The sequence below is a fragment of the Ornithodoros turicata genome, unplaced genomic scaffold (assembly GCF_037126465.1).
Source record: "Ornithodoros turicata isolate Travis unplaced genomic scaffold, ASM3712646v1 Chromosome117, whole genome shotgun sequence".
Lineage (NCBI taxonomy): Eukaryota > Metazoa > Arthropoda > Arachnida > Ixodida > Argasidae > Ornithodoros > Ornithodoros turicata.
The window spans coordinates 107,394-126,488 of record NW_026999299.1 but is presented as its reverse complement, the minus strand read 5'-3'; the positions used below and the strand labels follow the sequence as shown (position 1 = coordinate 126,488).

The window sequence follows — 19,095 nt, the reverse complement described above, 5'->3', positions numbered from 1 at the left end:
TGTCTTAGGACACCCTGACAGGAGGCATCACGTGACCTTCTGACGCCATCCGTTCAAACGTTGCCTGCCTGCGTACTGCTGATGAGGCCCAAGAAGGCCGAAACAGCTGTCCAGTACTGGCATGGCGACGTTTGAGTTACAAACATGTGCTACACGTGCAGCCAAAGAGCTCTTGCTAATTTTTTTCCCCTTATACATTTGACTGGCTTTGCACTGGGCTTTCATAGGTGTCTTAGGACACCCTGACAGGAGGCATCACGTGACCTTCTGACGCCATCCGTTCAAACGTTGCCTGCCTGCGTACTGCTGATGAGGCCCAAGAAGGCCGAAACAGCTGTCCAGTACTGGCATGGCGACGTTTGAGTTACAAACATGTGCTACACGTGCAGCCAAAGAGCTCTTGCTAATTTTTTTCCCCTTATACATTTGACTGACTTTGCACTGAGCTTTCATAGGTGTCTTAGGACACCCTGACAGGAGGCATCACGTGACCTTCTGACGCCATCCGTTCAAACGTTGCCTGCCTGCGTACTGCTGATGAGGCCCAAGAAGGCCGAAACAGCTGTCCAGTACTGGCATGGCGACGTTTGAGTTACAAACATGTGCTACACGTGCAGCCAAAGAGCTCTTGCTATTTTTTTTCCCTTATACATTTGACTGACTTTGCACTGGGCTTTCATAGGTGTCTTAGGACACCCTGACAGGAGGCATCACGTGACCTTCTGACGCCATCCGTTCAAACGTTGCCTGCCTGCGTACTGCTGATGAGGCCCAAGAAGGCCGAAACAGCTGTCCAGTACTGGCATGGCGACGTTTGAGTTACAAACATGTGCTACACGTGCAGCCAAAGAGCTCTTGCTAATTTTTTCCCCTTATACATTTGACTGACTTTGCACTGGGCTTTCATAGGTGTCTTAGGACACCCTGACAGGAGGCATCACGTGACCTTCTGACGCCATCCGTTCAAACGGTGCCTGCCTGCGTACTGCTGATGAGGCCCAAGAAGGCCGAAACAGCTGTCCAGTACTGGCATGGCGACGTTTGAGTTACAAACATGTGCTACACGTGCAGCCAAAGAGCTCTTGCTAATTTTTTTTCCCCTTATACATTTGACTAACTTTGCACTGGGCTTTCATAGGTGTCTTAGGACACCCTGACAGGAGGCATCACGTGACCTTCTGACGCCATCCGTTCAAACGTTGCCTGCCTGCGTACTGCTGATAAGGCGTAAGAAGGCCGAAACAGCTGTCCAGTACTGGCATGGCGACGTTTGAGTTACAAACATGTGCTACACGTGCAGCCAAAGAGCTCTTGCTAATTTTTTCCCCTTATACATTTGACTGGCTTTGCACTGGGCTTTCATAGGTGTCTTAGGACACCCTGACAGGAGGCATCACGTGACCTTCTGACGCCATCCGTTCAAACGTTGCCTGCCTGCGTACTGCTGATGAGGCCCAAGAAGGCCGAAACAGCTGTCCAGTACTGGCATGGCGACGTTTGAGATACAAACATGTGCTACACGTGCAGCCAAAGAGCTCTTGCTAATTTTTTTCCCCTTATACATTTGACTGGCTTTGCACTGGGCTTTCATAGGTGTCTTAGGACACCCTGACAGGAGGCATCACGTGACCTTCTGACGCCATCCGTTCAAACGTTGCCTGCCTGCGTACTGCTGATGAGGCCCAAGAAGGCCGAAACAGCTGTCCAGTACTGGCATGGCGACGTTTGAGTTACAAACATGTGCTACACGTGCAGCCAAAGAGCTCTTGCTATTTTTTTCCCTTATACATTTGACTGGCTTTGCACTGGGCTTTCATAGGTGTCTTAGGACACCCTGACAGGAGGCATCACGTGACCTTCTGACGCCATCCGCTCAAACGTTGCCTGCCTGCGTACTGCTGATGAGACCCAAGAAGGCCGAAACAGCTGTCCAGTACTGGCATGGCGACGTTTGAGTTACAAACATATATGTATATATATATATTGTTGTGGAAGGAAAAAGACGCGGACAACAGATTTTACGGAGGTTAGAAACACTAGTTCATTCAATATGAACTAATATGAACAAATATGAACGAACGAACGAAACAATATGAACGAAATAATATGACTATCCTAGAGAACATACATGGCCTTTATAGAGCGAATTGAAAGACAGCTGATGTTAATGTTGTTTTGGATATGGGAATTGATATGTCGTGGAAGATTATATGAAACCGACTGTGAGCCATAATTAGTTCGTGCACACGGTGTGAAGTAGGGCTCATTGTAGCGTAGTGAATAAGAGGTTAATCTCATGGTTAAATTGGTTAGGGCTAGAAAGATGTTATTATTTTGCTTTACTGAAGTTACATATGTAATGGACATACGGTACTTATAGAGATCCATAATTCTGATTATGCTAAATTTCGCGAAGAGTGATCCTGTTGGATGTAAAAAGGGAACGTTTGCTATGTGACGAAGTACTTTCTTCTGAAACAAAAGTAACCTTTCAAGATTTGTTTGCGTTGTGGTTCCCCAAACTAGGTGACCGTATGTGAGGTGAGGCCGTGAGGGTAAACCAGTGCGTTATACGTCATAACTTTTGCCTTTGTTGGAAGGACGTTTCTGTGTCGACCACGCGCGATATTTTGTTCGTGAAGTAACCGACGTGCTTATCCCACGACATCGTATCAGTGAACCAGACGCCCAGTGACTTCACCTCCTTGACAAAAGATATCGTGCTTGTACCGATAACAATAGATTCGGAGCAGGAAATAGCCTTATGCAGTGCGTGGAAAACAACAGCCTTGGTTTTAAGGGGGTTGATGAGGCTCGTGCAGATGACGTCAGGCGCAGCCTTTGAGCGCCCTTGAGCCACGTGACTCGGGAAAACATGGGGATGCGTCACAGGCGTCACACCGCGTGCCGAATGAGGCAACAGCTTGTGTTTTGCAATATACGCTGGTAATTGCATGCACAATGCAACAACTAACTGCAGTAACTCCGGTGCGGCAATATGTTTTCCCGAGTCACGTGACCAAACGTGACGTCACTGCACAAGCCTCATTATCCAATAATTTTTTGTAGACCACGTGTAGAAGGTTGATAAGAAGTTGTTCATCTTTGTTGTTAAATCTGTGAGACACTTTCCTTGCAGGAATAGGGCGGTGTCATCAGCATAAGCTACTCTCTTAATGTGGTTCGATAAGGCAAACATGTCATTCACATAGATAATGAAAAGCAGTGGCCCAAGAATGCTCCCTTGTGGTACACCGGTTGTGATGTGGTGCACTCCCGAACACTGCCCCTGAATATCAACAAACTGTTTGCAATGCTGAAGATAAGTGCGTATTAAATTTCATGGAACACCGCGGATACCGTAGTGCTCAAGCTTTAAGAAGAGAACACCATGATTCAGTAAATCGAAAGCCTTGGTGAAATCGATGAACAGACCGAGAGTAACGAGTTTTTCTTCGAACCCGGAAAGGATATATTCTTTCTGGGACAGAAGAGCTAGTTCTGCCGAGCGTTGCTTTCTAAATCCAAACTGAGAATCGGAAAGCTTTGAATTCTTCGTTGAAAATGGTAAAAGACGGCTATGGATTAATTTCTCTAAACCCTTTAAAAAAAATACTGGTAGGATTGATATGGGCCTATAGTTACTGAGAACGTTAGGGTCCCCACCTTTATGTAAAACGACCACTTTTGCAATTTGCATGTGCTTCGGAAACACACCCGGAATAAATTATTTCGTTAAAAATAAAAGGTAAAACAGGAGCAATTATATCGAGAACGAATTTAATTGGGCGGATCTGAAACCCGTCTTTATCACAACTACTACTATTCTTGAGGTTTTTAAAAATTGAAATGACCTCCTGTCGATTTGTTGGAACCAGAAAGAAACCGTGGTCTTGGCGTGGAACGGAGTGTATGCCAGGAGAATGTGAACTTATATCTGTGGAATTGTGTAAGTTTGACAGGGATGCAAAAAAAGTGTTAAACTCTCTAGCTAACCGTGCACCACATAGAACCGTTCCACCTACTGCCAACTCCTCGACAGGGCTGTTTTCCCGACTGTAGATTGATTTAAGACTCTTCCATGCAATATTTCGCTTCGGACTTTGCTGGGGAAAAAAGCAGGAAAAGAAAAACAGGAAAGTTAACAAAAACTAATTCATTTAATGGGCAATTTAACACATAGATTATAAAAGAACGGTCGACGATTCGACAGGACGAAAGAGGTGTAAGGGTTGCATGTTGCTTAAATAGGTTCGGAAGTTTAAAGGTATTTTGCATGAAAATCTCCAAGAACGGCCAGGAGCATAAAATGGATACTTCCTGACAACCGGTCCATGTCTTCCAGCAGCCATCGTAGAAAGCAGGTCAAAGAGGTTAATATATCAGACGGCTACGAAGTTGAATAAAAGTAAAACACGTGGACGACAGATTACAGTAATCTGTCATCCACGTCTTATTATTCAGGGTGAGCTAAGTCACCACTGAACGCCCAGTGGAAAACCGGTTAAGTATACTAGAAAAAAAATAGCCAGAGCCTTGTGGCTGCACGTATAGTAGCATATGTTTGTAAGACAAACGTCGCCATGCCAGTACTGGACAGGTGTTCCATTTGTAACTGGACGCGATCCTGCCTTGCATGTCAGCGGGCAAAGGTTCACAGACACACCGCGTCTCCCTTGTCGACCTTCCCCTTGCCCGACACAAGGTTCGCCCATGTCCACATAGACATCGTCGGTCCCCTGCCTCCCTCTCATAAGAACAGATACCTCCCGACGTGCATCGACCGTTTCACCCGATGGCGGCCCCGATGCACGATTCTACAGCCGAGACCGTCTAATATCTTCCCCTGATACTGCTGGGCATACGATGTGCTTGGAAGGAGGATCTGAAATGTACACCAGCGGACCTCGTCTATGGGGACTCCTTTCGCCTTCCAGGCCGGTTCTTCGACCCCCAGCCGATTGACAACCTACAGTTGACAGCAACGGACTACGTCGGACGCCTTCGCGACCACTTCTCCCGCGTTCGACCAACTGCCCCTCGAGCTTCCTCCTGTATTCCTCTACATACCCACCGGACCTTCGTTTCATTCCACCTCCGATCAGCGTCTCAAGTTGTCCTTCGGACTGACGCCCTCCGACGGTCTCTACATCCCCCTACTCTGGTCCACACCACGTGATCGAACGCCATCCCAAATACTTTATCATCGACCACGATGGTCGTCGGGAAACGGTGTCCGTCGATCGGCTAGAACCCGCCTTCACCGAATCCGACACTCAGTCTCCCTTCCTTGCCGCTTCCGGCTCCTCCCCCACCTGTCAGCTAGACCTGCTTTCCAAACTCCCCAAACGAGTATCCTGGAGCTACCTTGTCGTTTCTGGGGGGGAGGGTGGGGAGACTTTAGCGGCCATAACCGCGCGACACTAAGCGCCGTCTCTCCTCGCACTCTGGAATAAACAGTCAGTTCTGCCTATCGCCCTGGTCTGATCAGTCGTCTTCCACACACATATAAGCGGTAACCGCATACGACGATTTCTCGACGGAAAAACGGCCAACTTCCCCAACCGGCACGACAACTCGACGCAAAAACGGCGGGATGAACCGCATGCACAGATTTCCACTGCTGCGGACGATGGCGCCCTGGCGGGCGTTTCGTTACTCCGCGTTAAATTTTGACTTCGAATTAACTGATAATTATTTTCCTACACATAGAAAAGTTATAGTGGCACACAGAAGAAGTTCTCTCGGTCAAAGCATTTCGCGAAGCAAGCGCTACAAATGCGCCCTCAGACAGCAGCGAGCGGACGACAGCATCCTTCCCACTTCCCAGGTTAGCCATACGGGCATCCGAAATGCCCGCCACTGGTCCAGCACGTCCGCTCGTGGAACGACAGCGCGTGGAGCGGTCCTATTGGCTGCCGTCGAGCGGCCGCTTCCGCTCTTCGCCGAATTTTTCTGTCCACCGCCGTCGTCGAGAAATCGGTGAAGTTCCCATTGCTCACGTCAGCTCACCGGTGACGGTGGCCGTTTTTCCGTCGAGAATTCGTTGTATGCGGTTAGCGCTTTAAAGTCAGAATTCGTCTTCTACTGCGAATCGCCGTTCTGCGAATTCAAGAGCTCGCAAATGGTTGCAGCTGACTTAGATCCTGTAGACATGAATGTGGACAAAAAGTGCAACACGCGTTCCAGAAATACAGTCCCGAGGAAGACATAGGACCGTTTTACGCTTTATTTGATAGTTTTTCCATTTAGTACGCGGGAACGTTCAATCTCTACTCGCACACCACGGTAGTTCGTCTTCATGGCAACGACCGTTGAAAGCTCGTTCGTGATTAGCTACCACCGTTGAAAACACGATCCTCAGTGGCTGACTCTTCGTTGTTACGTCGCGTCGACAAGTAAGCAGGCCTTTCCTGTTTAGGCGGTGTTGGCCAGCGCGAGCCCAACCCAGTGTTGCCGAAGCAGCCAGCAGGAAACTCGATAGAGAAGCCTGAAAACGTCGCCAGATATCGCTAGGTGAATTTGTAATTTGGCTAAAAATGTCTCCAGACATAAAATTCCCGCGAACCTATTTCTAATAGCCAGCTTTTCTAGTAGAACCTGTCAACGTCATTTTGCTGACATCATTTCCAAACTTTCCGGTCAGTTTCCGACGTCGAGTGCGGCTTCTCTGAGCGTGATACTTTTTTTTTTTTTTCTGCATATAGCTAGCGGTGCGCGAGCAAGGAACTTTGTGTTCGGACTTTCGGATATCATCATGAGTCGTGAAGCTTCACGCAAAACACACAACATATTCGGCACTTCGCATTGTGTTACCGATCGCAGTTGTCTCAAGACACAAAGCCCAGAATTGTTATTGCCATCGTGTTAGCGTCGATGGTTTGTTGTGTATTTTTTACGTTCAAGAAGGAGGAAAATATTGGTTTCGGTCTCCCATGCCCTGAAAAGTACTTTTTCTTTAATCTTGGCAAAATTTAATGCTCTTACGGAAACACGGAACTGAGGAAATTATGGATACGTGACAGCAAACCTAATCTAGATCCGCCGAAACCGTGGTCGAAGCAACCTTCTTCGTGTCGTATATAACGTGATTCTAATCCAAGGGTATGGAGGTAGGTGTGTCACAATCAGACGCGCGCTTGAACAACACGCCAATATTGTTATAACTTGTGTTCTTATGTAGGTATAAATATATTGTGATTGATTAACCTGCTTGGTATACATACACTTGTCTCCAAAGAACACGTACGGTACCTGCACGATGCAACTCAGCCGTCGGAGATGTGCGCAACCAGAAAACCGCAACAATATCGTTTAAAAATATATTTTGCACGATAAATGGCGTTTTTTTAAGTGATTTTCAACGATCCCAGGTGCCACGTTGTGTTTAAACTCAAGACGCTAGATTTGTCGCTAGGCGCTATAGACGCAGCTAATATTTTTCCCGCTACAACACTTGCTTGTGTGCTGCTGCTCGTTCATCACTTTATTATTTCGAAACTCGATAGACCAGAGCATGGAACGGCGAGTGGTTTCGTGAGAGAACTGATGTTCTGAGGCTGGAACAACATAGGTGGTTTCGATTTTGCCATTTCAGGTAACAGCATGAAAATGGCGGTTTACTGTGTGTATTCATCTTTGGAATTATGTTGCCTTCGGAAATTCATGCCTACATTTGTTACAATGGGTAACGATTTATTGATTTCGCTCGGAAAGCATACAAACGCCACTTCAACACGTCATAGGCGGTAAACATCTTCATCCGTGTCGGTGGAAAGCAACCCAAGCAGCACAATGTACTGAAAGTCGAGTGCAATAGGGGTGGACGGTATGTGTCTTATCAATGTTCTTTAGTTTCTCGAGTCTGTTCAAGGCCTTCCACCTACCCGTCCACCCCTATTGCACTCGACTTTCAGTACATTTTGCTGCTTGGGAAAGGATTGGCGGTGTCGCAGGTAATCTCATAGATGATATATGATCCACGTTTGATATGGCAACGTTCACCTTGTGATTCCGATAGCACCACTCAATTCCGCATGTATCCCGAAGATTCGTACGCACTCAACGCAATTACACGGCTGGCTTCGCTTCCTACGGTGAACGCCGTTGCCTCCATCGGCTCGTTCCCCTGTCTGTCATCCCACGTGACTGCACAGGGTTGGCAACAAACGGAGCAGCTCCGCTGTAGTTAGGGAGCGGAAATTCGTCCACTAACACTGTCCATGGCCAACGGATGGCTGCGCCCGGGCGGTCACGCTCGGGGATAGGAGAATCCCATTGACGCCGCGCCAAGTACGTTCTCTAGAGTGTTCCTATATTAACTCTATGCGTATACTCGGTCGCTCACCTGCTTCGAAAGTCGCTAAATTTGGTGGCGAAGTCGCTAGAACGGCAACACTGGCCCAAACCCCCAACCGCGACGTAGCAGTTCAGTTCGCATAGTCATAATAAACCGTAGGACATATGTGTTGAGCGTGTTCCTTGAGTATGTAGCAGTGTTCGCCTCCTGATTCCCGAGTTTGCGGGCTCGTACCCGGCAGAGGACGCCCAGCACAGGGGTGAAACAAAACCCGCCATTGTTGTAACTACACTCAAGCGGGTGCCTTTGGCAAAACTGCCATCTTGTCCTGGTCGCACGTCATAGAAAACGTCATTTTGAGGTCATGTGACTTTGTTTACATGTCGTTTTGCCGCTTACCGTCATATCTCCGTCGTCATAAAGCCAAGAAATGAACATATTTTGCCAGCGTAAACTATGCGGTGCTTCTTCCGCAACATGGTAGCCCATTTCTCCTTAGCTTAAGTACATCGCATTGGCTCGGGGAGTCTTAACGCGCGGTCGTCATCACATCTTTGGAAGTCGTCAACTGTACGAAGCTATATGTGAAAAATTATGGGTTTTACTGCGAGATTATGGGTTAAAAATAATGACCGTGATCGAAAGATATCTAAAACGTCGCGCAGAAACAGCAACCGCATTGTTTACAAACGGTTTTGCCGCCGGTGTCACGTGTGCCTCGACGTTTGCTGTGACGTGCGACCAGGACCTGTCCAGGATGCATTGCGTTCGCCCAGCACGCTTTCGCCTACGAAGCAATACATTGAGTGCCACCCCTGTGACGCCCAGTGACGCCCAGCAACTTGCTGGCAAGGTGGCAGGGGCAAGTTGATTATAGACACGCCGTCTTTCGCGAGGGACGGCGTTAAATACGCTTGATTGATGATTGATTGATTGATTATTTAAAACGTACGGTGTACCGTGTGTTGAGATTTGAGCGCACGTTGAAGAACCCTCAGGTAGGCAAAATCAATTTACAGACATACCACTGTGGCGTCGCTAATGAATGACCACAGTTGCCTCGCGACGTAAAGCTCAGGGGTAGGGGTAGTAATACTCATATTTTGTATTATAATACTAATACATAATACTTCCTAGAAATCGGTATTATATTACATAATACTAATACTCGTGTGTACTACGCCAATAATACTGGTGAAGACTGACCAAACGCCGGGAACACACATGTTTATAAAAGCGATAAAAATACACGCGTCGTACACAACGAATTAAAATGTAACAACAGACATTGACGTTTCGGAGCCAGTGCAGACCCCCTCATCGGAATGAAGCGGCCACCCGGTACTATTTATGTAGCAAGGGGGCGTAGCAGTCGGGTAGTGGTCCGGGATGCTTGTTCAAAACAACCCTGGACCACTACCCGACTGCTACGCCCCCTTGCTACATAAATAGTACCGGGTGGCCGCTTCATTCCGATGAGGGGGTCTGCACTGGCTCCGAAACGTCAATGTCTGTTGTTACATTTTAATTCGTTGTGTACGACGCGTGTATTTTTATCGCTTTTATAAATAATACTGGTAATACATTGACAGGTACATGACTTGGGGAGAATGAAAGGAAAAGAAAAGCACCGAGGTTCACGTATGTCCCGTACACGCGAACGCCGCTACAGAACCAATATAGTACAATGAAATTTCATGTTTTACCGCTGACACCGTGTTCAAAAACAAAACGTTTCTGTTTATTCCTTTATACGCGGTTAACTACACGAGCTACATAGTGAGGAAAAGAATTACGTAACGAATAAGATGTGCGGCGAGGTAGACTGTACATAATGAGGCACGGTTTAGCTAAATGATGATTTAGTTGTACCATCTACCATCGGACTACGTTCCGCGACAAAATTTTCCGAGCTTCCCATACACAGCAACTCGCTAATCTAGGTTGGAAACAAAGGTTGAAGAGAAAGAAACCACGAACGAGACAAGGTCTCGGAACCCGTAATCACTCTTTATCTTGTTTTGTTCTCCGTCTGTAATCGCCCAACGAAGATAACACTTGGGCCACGTGCTTAGCAACATTCCCATATCTTTCGCTTGCAGGGCTCGTCAGCTATAGGCAGACGTGGCGGCAGCAAACGTCACGTGGCTTCGTTACAAAGCACTGCGGATGCTAGTAAACGATCAGTACACAAACCAAAGCCGTGCTGGCCAAAATATGTTCACTATGAAAATAGTCAAGCAAACATACACCGACGGGACATGTTGTACTACAGTGAACCCTCGTTAATATGACCCCCGATAATATGACATGCTCACTTTATGACCGTTTTTCTTGGGAACCGTTCAGCCGCCATGTAAATCCACCTCGTTAGTGTGACAATCCGCTTATCCGACTATGGCTAAAATTTTGTCACAAGTAGGGTCAAACACAGGTATTATCTTCTCGTTATTATGAACAAGTCAGTAGCCCCAGGGAGAGGCTACACACATACCTCAGGCAGAGGGTGACACGTACAGCTCCGGTCAACCTTAATAATAACACTGAAAAAATTGTGGCCTCGCTCCTGAGCGCGATTGCAGCCATCCTTGGGGTCATGAGGAAATCTTAGTTGGACAAAATTATTATGTTAGTTTAACACAAGGACTTTGTTCACTTAATGTTCCCCCATTGCTCCAAGGGTGGCTGTTATCGTGCTGGGAAATGAGACCGAATTTTTTTCAGTGTTATTATTAAGGTTGACCGGAGCTGTACGTGTTGAAGTAGGGCGCCAACGTTTGGGATGACTCCTGATGTTGTTGACCTCGGAACTACTCATAGCGCTTTTCGGACTGCCTAAGCACTGTAGTGTTTAAAACAGCAGTGACCACGAGACCAGGTCACACTATGCTACTGCTGCTGTTGTGCTCGGAGTTCAGCGGATGGTGCGTTTCTCGTTAGTATGACAATTCGCTTTATGACCAAGCTCTGCGGTGTTACGGTGGTGGTCATATTAACCAGGGTTCGCTGTAGTTCAATGAAAACCCGCATGGTTCGCAGCGAGCGCAATGCGCCGGAGCTCAGGAGCTTGGCTTCAAAACGGGAGCATCGCACATTCTATGTCTTGAATGTGGCGGTAAGCACACCAGTCTTTCTAGCCTACCACAGCTTGGTGAGCAATGGGCCTGTAGCTCTCGGCCAGGCGGCGTTGCGATCAGCGGACGACAGCGCCGCATGTGGAAGCAAATCGAAACAATGGTCCGCACTCAAGAGTGTTTCGGTTTCGCGGGTTTCGCTCTGGCGCAAGCAAGCAATGTATCGCATCCTGCGTGGGTATGAAAAGCTGGAGGCCACTGACGATTGGGCCAGTTACTAGTCAATGTTTTCGGCGTCGACGAAGCGTCGGACGGTAACGAAATCGTCGTTAAAGCGAAGTGCATTTCGGAAGAAGTGAAGGACAGCGTGGTTTATAGTGTCTGGTTCTAGGTGAGTCAGCGTGATCGTACGTAATATTTGTTAACTGTACATCAAAATGATATACAGTCGACCCGCGTTTATCCGGACTTCGTTTATCCGGATCCTGCGCTATCCGGACAAAATAGCATGGGGACGGATTTCTCCCCATGTATTTCGCCCTCGTTTATCCGGACTTCAGCTTCCGGACTCGGACGAGAATTCCAGGGAACAGAAGTGACTAATACCCAATAATCGACTTCAGTTATCCGGTTATTGTCCTGGAATGACACTTGGCTCACACCTAGTCAAGCGAGGTCGAGGACCCTGGTTGTGGCCTCCTTCTTACTGACACAAAGACGGTGTTGCTATGAAGAATTTTCTCCCTTTCCGACTTTGCACGTTAATCCACTCAGCTGACTGGTCATTTCAGACTGAGAAGGTCCGCAACGAGGACTCCTGCGCTGTAATCGCAGATGACGACATCGTCAGTGTCGTCGCTTCCGATAGTGTTCACAAAGAATCTGATGATGAATGCGGGGATGCACCAGCTATTACGGTAGAATATCCGCGTGCGGCACTGAGACAGCGCTAGTATTTTCCGAGCAACAAAAACAATATTTCGCAAGTTAACGCTGTTAGCAAGGGTTTGCAAGAACTGGATGCGTGTATTAGAATGAAACAGATTACAATGGATAGTTTTCTCTGTAATGCTCAATAAAGATGTCCTTTTAGGATCACTCTGGATTTTCGTGTTTCACTTATCCGGTTCCCCCGCTATCCGGACATTTTCACAGGAAACGAGGCCGTCCGGATAAACGCGGGTCGACTGTACCTGATCAGAAAAACATTGAATGCACATTTTGCCCGCACTGAAAGTTGATTTAACTCGATTTCGGTAGCTCTCCATCACAGGTGTCCAAGTGCCCGTGAAGAGTTTATGTTGCGTCGTGTACCTGTAAAGCGGGAATTGCGGGAAATTGTAAACACGCGGCAGCAGTCTGCTGCTACCTGAACGCGACATGTACGGGCAGCCACAAAAGATGGGCAAGCGAAGCTCAAAGCCGCAGGCGTGACTTGACAAAGGGTATCGCCGACTTCCGAGTACGTATGTATAATGTGGACAATGTGCTTTCCTTTAGACAGGAGCTCGGGTGCAGACCTTTCATATTGTATTTTTAGAGCTGATGAGGCTACAGTCATCTCTGCTGCATCGTTGATTATTTGCCAATGATCTTTCTCTACTGAATGCTGCTGCTGTACCCTGCTGCATCGTTGATCGTTGGCTATCCTGTTAATGGTAATTTTCAGCATTTTATATGTTTCATCAACCAGCATTACCGTGTACCTAGCACGTTGCCTCAAAACAATGCTTTATTGCTGTTGGTAATAAACAGCTTGCATCTGATATATTTATCCTTGTTTGTGTAATGTTTACGTGTACAGGTATATCAAATCTCTCCCCGCTGCAAAAAGAAAACCGCCTGGTGATATCATTCACGCGTACCCAGGCATAGTTTGTCCAGGTACTTGAGTCTGAACAGAGGGGAGCCTTACAGTGGGACTGTAAAGAGGTTCTCAACGGCATTTTCGACAATGTAGTAACGGGAGAGCAAACGGAGAATCTATTTCATCTCCTAAAGGTCATGAGAGGGACACGCACTGTGTTCCATTGTAGCATTCCAACAGAAACGCCAGGGGGTAGCTTCATAGCGGGTCTCTTGGAGAACATAAGTAAGTAATAAGTAAGTAAGGTGATTGCTTTTTTCGAAGTAAACATCACACTGCACGAAGACCCTCGAACATAGCAGTAAGAAGAACCGGTGGGAGTCGATGCCCACAGTAAGCCTTTCATATTTCCCTCTAATCTGCATGCGTTATGTTAGAAAGTAATAACTGTTTGGCAGAAATTGCGATATATTCAAGGAAATTTCTACCGCAAGTTGTTTGGTATAACTCTACATTATCCCCAGGTGGAATGCAGAGCGGAAACTTCGCGGCGTTTTTACGGTGTACAGACGCAGTTAACGCTTTTCCTTTCTGTCTCCCAAAGGTTTCCGAGGAAGCGATAAAACCTTATTTTTTGACGTTTTGGAATCTGTTATGGTAGCCAACGACATAACGATACTGTGTGCCCGATTTGTGTTGTGGTTTGCCTTACGTTGGCAATTTGAAAGGCGGCATATTTAACCACGATACATGCTTGGCTGCCTGGCTGTGCGGACCAGTCACTGCTCCCGCTCCCGCTTGGCGCTCGCGTCGCCGGGCAAACTTGAGCGCAACAGGCCTATAGCCTCCTGTATTTCAGAATGCCTGCTCCCGTATCCTCCTCTGCACCGCGCCGCTTGGGGCGCTCGCATCCTTGGATTGTTCTCAATGCTATGGAGCGCTCGCGTGATCGGTAGTAATATTCGTATAACGACCGCCAATACTATTGTGGTTGATTAGGAAACAGATTAATATGATTTGGGATAGTCTTTAAAACATTCGACTGTTTGCGGTATTGATTTTAAGTTGCGCAAATCGCTCATTGAAAAGTGGAGAACACAACACGCAAATCACTGTTGCTTATTTGTTGAGCTTTTTGTTCGACGTTATGCAAAATTGCAAGTGCGCTTTGCGTTGAACTATGTTTGAAAATATGAGCCATCTGGGTTTCATCGCAACTGTTGCATGCGTGCGTATGTACAGTTTATTGTAAAGTATTGCTCAGAGATTTTGAAATGATACTATGTTGTGACTCCGCTTGGTTTCCTTTCTTTTAAGAAATGTAATAAAGCTGATCATTTGAAAGAAATAGCGTGTTTATTATCGTGTCTGCCTGTACCATGATCTTCCTTGCTTAATAATGATTGTGTGTTAAGTCAGCGACTTTTGTATTGCTATTATGTGTATAATGCATTGTTTATAACTGTTAGAAATGTATAGGGAACGTGCGGAACCTACAGGGGGCGCGACGCCTTGCACCTGCAGCGCCACAAACGGCAAGTTCGGAGTTAGCGCGCATGATAAAGCGACGGCTGCTTCATAAGTAAACACGTCTCCCGATGTCTTTTTCGTGCCGGCGTGATGGCAAGTAGGATAGTTTTAAGAGACGGCTTCCGAAGCATCGACAGTGCAGGTTTCTTCAGGGGCGCAAACGAGGAAAAGGGGGAAAAATTATGCCGAAGCAACCATGTTTTTGATGTGTTCGAGGAGAGCGGGCACCAGCAGTCGTCCGTCTTGAAAGGACGCTGCGTTCGTCAGGCAAGTGTGAATCAGGAGGCGTACTCGGTGACTATCCAGGTTCGTATGCTTGGTTTTCCTTGACAAACACATCTCTGCGTGTCCGTAACACAGAGAGAGCTCAGTGCCGTACGTTTCGTACGTTTCGTAACTTCGCGCACCCGGTGGTATCAAGCGCAGCATAGCATATGAATTAAGTGGTACTAGATAATTAAATGGAAAGGTTGTCACATACTAATATCTTTGATGTGATCATTTCAGCTGAGTGTGGAAAGGCGGATCACGCATGCCCATTGTAATTGCAAAGGTGATGTGGAGGGTAAGTGCAAGCACACAGCAGCCGTCGTTGCATATGTGAATAACGAAAACTCACACACTCAAACTTCGAGACCAAATAAATGGAAGGCGCCGTCCAACAAACAGTTGAAGCTTTACACAAAAGGCGTTACATTCAGGGAAATGTTTCCACCGAAATCGTCTCCACCGACTTGCACCTCGTCCATCCCAGAAGAGGCGGTAAATATGAACAGTGCACAGGGACTTATGTTAAGGGCCCATTTTGCCTTGAAGCAAAATTCTCGTGCTCTTGAGGCTTTAATGCCGTCCATTGGGTGGTCATCTCCCTGCTTCGCATCCGCTGAGTGCACATCAGAAGACATAGAGGGTATTGAACACATTATGGTAGACGAGGACACATGCACCGCAGTAGCCTTATCAACAGTCCAGCAAAGCCTCTGTCCGGAATGGCATGTCTTGAGGGGGCAAAGGCTTTCAGCGAGCTCAAAAGCACACAGAATTCGGACACGCCGAGCAGACTTTGAGGCACTTGCTCGTGACTTCTGTAAGCAGAAACAGTTTTTCAGTGAGGCCTGTAGGTATGGCAGCGCAATGGAAGGCACTGCACGAAAAATGTACGAGCAGCAGGAAGGCTGCACAGTTATCAGGGCAGGCCTCGTTATCAGTAAGGTCCAAGGCTGGCTCTGTTGCAGTCCAGATGGACTAATACAGAGAGATGACACAGTTTTATTGGAAATCAAGTGCCCATTCAGGTGTCGTGAACAACCTATCATTGACAGGGCAGGCAACATTTCGGTGGATTATTTGCACTGTGTTGATGGGGAGTTACGGCTAAAAGAAAGTCACCCTTACTACACCCAGGTGCAGGTTTCATTATATGTGCTCAGCTTCTCCCTATGCCACTTCTTCGTCTACTCACCAGCACAGACAATAAATGTGCAAGTAAAAAAAGCTAACACCTTCCTGGAGTCCTTGATTCCCAAGATGGAGTGGTTTTATTTTAAGTTTTATAAGCCAGAGTTGATAAAAATGCACAAGTAGAGCATTTATCTAGAATACTGCATGCATGTGCTCTGTGCAGTTTTTCTTTTTGGTTCCATACCATCAAGATTGTAGCTAAGCGGCACCGTATTAAAACCTAGTCACTACCATGTCTTTCTTTTAGATGCACACATGCTTAATGTTGTTTTGACACTATGTTAAATTCTGACTGTAATTTCCAGGCCAGAACTTTGGTAGCTTATTAGTTATGACCTTAGTAACCTCCTAGTTTACAAGTCGAAACTTCAGTCACGTTGTAGTACTCTAAGGAAAATTATTCAACAAATGTGCAATAAAGAGTTTATTTTCGTAGCATTTTGTCGGTTCCTTTTGAACTGTATTGTTGAGGACACGGTTAGCTAAAGTCGCCTGTCAGTATTTCGCTGTCCCATACTAGCTCTGTTGTGATTGAAAGTGTTGTGCCAATATTGTATTTGAAGGTGGACCATGTGCTGCACATGTTTATTACTTGAAAGAAATAGCCTTTACCTGGAGACTTTAGATGGGATAAACCATGGAGTGCTGATTTTAGACAACCGTGTCCTCTGCAGTACATGAAATGAACATACTGAAATACGAATAACAGGGGATGGTCGTCAAACCTAGGTCATTTCAAGCATGTACACAGGCCTGCACTGAGTCTTTTACATCTTAAATATTGGCTTCTGCATATTCACGAGTACAGCACACACAGTTACAATTTTGTCTACGTGGCTTCTCAGCTCTTGTGGTAGCTTCCCAGGTGAAAATCTGAACTGGAATCTGAAGTGGATCCATTTGCATGCCAAAATGGTTTAAAGTGGAACAAATTGTTTCCGGTTTAGAGTGAAGTGGTTCCACTTGATTGCCAAGTGGTTTCCAACTGGCTTTACCCAGTCTCCAGTTGAACTGGATCTGCCTGCCATCTGGTTCCACTTGACTGCCAAATGGTTTCCAACTGGTATCATTCAGGCTCCAGCTGAACTGGATGTGCTTCCATCTGGTTCCACTTGACTGCCAAGTGGTTTCCAACTTGCCTGCCATCTAGTTCTAGAGTGCGAAGTGGATGTTGTATTCCACTTCGCTGGCAAGTGAACTTATCCCTGCTGGTCCACTGTAATTTTGACACCTGCCCTAGAAATATTTGCAAACCTTCATCGGGGTGAATTGAAAACGCTCTGCATTCCTTTCAGGTGCATACAGCAGATACGTGCACCGGGTCCATCGGGCGTTTTTGCAACATAAATGATAATCTCCATTTACATTCTATAATATATCAATTGTTTATGGCCCTACCGCAATTCGCCCGAGTTACTTTTTGTCGGTAAATATACCAGAAACATTCTCGCAGAGTACCGAAATCGAACTTTGGCGTAATTTTCACTTTAGTTTGAAACCGAAACTTTAACGGCCTCGTTGTCGACAAGTGGAGCAGACTGAGCGCCATCTGCATCAGTACGTGTTTTGAAATGTCGCGAGCGGTAGATGGGTGGTAGCAGTTCCCGTCTTTCAACTCTTCAAGTCGGGCAAAAAACGTGAATGTCTTTGAATCTCTACAGTCAAGTGCTGCATTTTGCATAGTTTCTTTGTCTCTACAAATTCTGCACCAGCTAAATCACGAAAAACTACGAGCGACGCATGTGACTGCAATTACGATGGTGAGTAGTTTATGATTTGATATTTATGCACGTTTATCTGAATGTGTAGATCTACTCCATGATCTACTCACTGTTATATTTATACTGTTATTTAAAATAGCGCAAGTGCACGCTAGCTAGTGGGGGAACTCCAAGAGCCCCTGCGCATGCTTGTAACTGACTTTGTTATGTGTCTTGTCTTTTAGCTGGCAGTTCGTCATAAAAATGGAGGACGCTTGCAAGATACTATGAATCGTGCGGAATAAGGGCCAGCGCGACTGAAGTGAGAAACGCTGCGTGAGTGTTGCAGCAAAACATTTACAATTTTATGCATGGCATTAGGTGTACTTTTGCAACATGTTTTTCTACGGGTTTTTTCAATGAAACTGAATTGTTATTATTATTGTTGTTGTTGTCTTTATTTATACTCATGCAGAAATACATGAATACTGGGGGCCTGGCAAAAATCAGCAAAGCTGCTACACAGTTCCCACAGAATTCCCAGTTCACTCACAATTGGGTATGGACAGAAGCACTTTTTACTGGCTATCAGGCGGGTATAATGTTGTGAAGTGCACAAAATAGGATTGTAGATACTAAAGTAGGAATGTGGGGAACTTGGAGTTTACTATTCATCTCGAAGCAGTAACAGAGGACACGGACGACAAGTGAAAAAGCAGCAGTCCTATTCACTCATTGTTTCTGTCTTGTGTTGCAGCTTTGGGATGGACAGGATTGCTGACAGTTGGTGAGTCTAAGTCATCTTCAGGTGAAGTAGCATTGATGTCTATTAGTACCAATTCGTGACATGTATTTCTTTGAGATGCCAAAAAATCGGTTCAGTGCAGTCTACAGAATGCAAAAAAGAACGCCGCCGAAGCCCATGGGGCACCAAGAACTGATGTAAATTCGTCCATATTTTATATGCTCACGGTATATTTACGTTTGTTCATTTTGCATCTAGGTGGGAAGAAAAAAACACCACGACAGCGAAGACTTCTCCGAGTCAGACGTTTCGGACTCTGAATGTATTGTGTCAGCTGCTGAAGTAAAGAAGGCTAATGAACAGGCCACATACTGGCAGCAGCTTTGTGGAAAGAAAGAGGAGGAAATATCACATCTTCCTTCCTGGCTTCTGTACATATTCCAGGCTAGCAGCACAGGCTGGCTCTCCTGCAGAGCCGC

At 46.4% G+C, this 19,095-nt stretch overlaps 1 long non-coding RNA gene across 1 annotated transcript; it reads left to right on the top strand.

The window, feature by feature from the left end:
* Positions 1-17,745: 17,745 nt before the first annotated feature.
* LOC135371611 (uncharacterized) lies at positions 17,746-18,981 on the top strand. The gene is made up of 6 exons (XR_010415664.1): positions 17,746-17,931; positions 18,117-18,207; positions 18,347-18,430; positions 18,629-18,658; positions 18,734-18,813; positions 18,875-18,981. It is a non-coding gene; the product is annotated as an uncharacterized LOC135371611 (long non-coding RNA).
* The last annotated feature ends 114 nt before the right edge of the window (positions 18,982-19,095 follow it).